The sequence below is a fragment of the Ranitomeya variabilis genome, chromosome 6 (assembly GCF_051348905.1).
Source record: "Ranitomeya variabilis isolate aRanVar5 chromosome 6, aRanVar5.hap1, whole genome shotgun sequence".
NCBI lineage: Eukaryota > Metazoa > Chordata > Amphibia > Anura > Dendrobatidae > Ranitomeya > Ranitomeya variabilis.
Window position 1 is genome coordinate 320468637 of NC_135237.1, and position 2533 is coordinate 320471169.

Consider the following 2533-nt stretch of genomic DNA (forward strand, 5'->3'; position numbering starts at 1 on the left):
ATAGGATTCTGTTAAATATTGCATTGGATAGGGGTGTACAATTCGTCTCTAGATTTTGGAGGGCTTTCTGTAGAAAATTGGGGATTGATTTGTCCTTTTCCTCTGCTTATCACCCTGAAACTAACGGTCAGACAGAGAGGACAAATCAGTCTTTGAAGCCAATTTTAAGATATTTTGTCGCTGATCAGCAGGAGAAATGGTCATCATTTCTTCCTCTGGCTGAGTTTTCTTTTAACAGTCGGGTTAATCAGTCCATGGGGACCTCGCCGTTTTTCTATAATTACAGGTTTCATCTTCATTTTGGTGAGTTCTCCAGGATAAGTTCCGGGTGTCCTGGGGTGGATGTCACCATTCAAGAGCTGGGGGATGTCTGGAGGAAGGTTAAAAAGAACATTGGGGTGGTTCAGTATTTGCAGCAGCGGAAGGCCAATACGAGGCGCTCATCAGGGGCCACCTTCAAAGTGGGAGTTAATGTATGGTTATCCTCTAAGAATATTACATTGAAGATGCCCTCGCTGAAGTTGGGTCCTAGATTCATTGGTCCGTATGAAATTCTGGAGGTGGTCAATCCAGTTGCCTTCCGCTTAAAACTCCCTCGGTCTTTCCGTATTCCTAATGTGTTCCACAAGTCATTGTTGAAGGAGTTTATTCCCCCTGCTCTGTCTTCCTCACTACTTTCCTTGATTAGTCCTCTACTTAAGCATGCTGGCTCCTCCATCCAGTGTCAATCGTACACTTGCTGTTGACTGTGTAAGACTGATCCATGCTGAGTCTGTGCTGCAATTATCTGTGTTCACTTTCCTTGAGTAGTCCTCTACTTAAGCCTGCTGGCTCCTCCATTCAGTGTTAATTGTACACTTACTGCTGCCTGTATAAGACTGATCTCTCTGTGATCTGTGCCTGACCCAGCCTGACTTTATTCCCTTCCCGAACTTAGACTCTTTGCTTGTGACCTGACTTCTCTTGTGCCTGCTCCCTGTAAACTGTCTTGTCTTTCTGGTTTTTCTGAACTCAGCTAGTAAATTGGATTTAGTCTCTGATTTCTCTTTGCTGTACTGCGCCATTTCCTGGACCTGACCTCGGATTGTTTGACCTCCTTTTACTTATTCAGTAAGTGGTGTATATTATTTCTTACTGTTATTGTAGTCTTTCTCTCCACTTCTGGGGCTAACATTTACTATAGTGACTCGCATCACACATAGTGTTTTGGTCTACTGGAAATGTGGTCAGGAATTTCACACCTAGCTAAATGCCATGGCAAATCAGTCCATAAACTAGCGTGAAACATTTGGTTCACCAGTCCACAGTCCACTGTAAAAGTGTTCTGTCAGTGCACAGTCTAATGTAAATGTTATGGCCATTCAGCCCATAGTCTTTTAGTCTACTGGAAATGTAGTCATGAATTCCACACCTAGCATAATTGCTGTGCTCAATCAGTCCTTAGACTACTGTAAATGATTGGATCAGTTAGCCCATGGACTAGTGTAAAACGTTTTGCTTGTCAGTCCACAGTCTGATGTAAATGTAGCCAGTCAGTCCACAGTCAGGTGTAAACGATGTCGTCATTGGGTCTACTATCTAGTTTAAATGCTGTGGTCCATCAGTCCACAGTCTAGTGTAAATTCTTTGTTCAGTTAGTTCACAGTCTGGTGTAAATGTTGTTGTTAGCTGATCCAAAGCCTAGAGGAAATGCTGTGGTCAGTCGGTCAACAGTCTAGAGTAAATGTTGTTAGTCTGTCCACTGTCTAGTGGAAAAGCTGTGGTCAGTAGCTCCACAGCCTAGCGTAAATGATGAGATCAGTCTCTTGTAGTCGAGGCATTGAATGTTACACCGCTGATAAGAAGTCTATTCTATTTAACATAAGAACGTTTTCTTATTTTAGAAGACAGAGAATAAGGAGAAAAAATATTCCTTACATCTCTACCTGAAATATGGTTGTGTTATACTAGGAGTTGGGTATAGAAGATATAAATGTGAAAAACACAAACAATATATTCCCATGTACCAGGAAGGTGTTATTACACCCCGGCAGGCCTAGAACTTATGTCTAAACCTACAATTATCAGTAATTAATATGAATATTAATTACCTGTTAGGAGATTTTTCTAATTCTCTTCTTGAAATCCACAAGGAAAAATTTCACGTTCCACCATCTCACTGGGCGTCAGTCACCTGTAAATAGTCAAAGGTGTGATAATATGTTCCTGCTACATGCTATACACAAAGAAAAATATAACACACTAGGGACAAAATTACTTATTTCAGGTATAAGGACTGTCGTCAGTTCATTCTGAATCCTGTAGTCAGTCATTTGTTAGTTTGCGGTATATTTTATGTTCAGTCATTCTACATTATTTTATAAATGTTATAGTCAGACTACAGTATACTAGAAATGTGGTCAGAAAATGCACACCTAGCGTAAATGCTATGATCAGCCAGTCCATAAACTAGTGTAAAAGTTTTGGTCCGCCAGTCCACAGTCCACTGTAAAAGTGGTCTATTAGTCCACATTCTAGTGTAAATGTTGTGTAC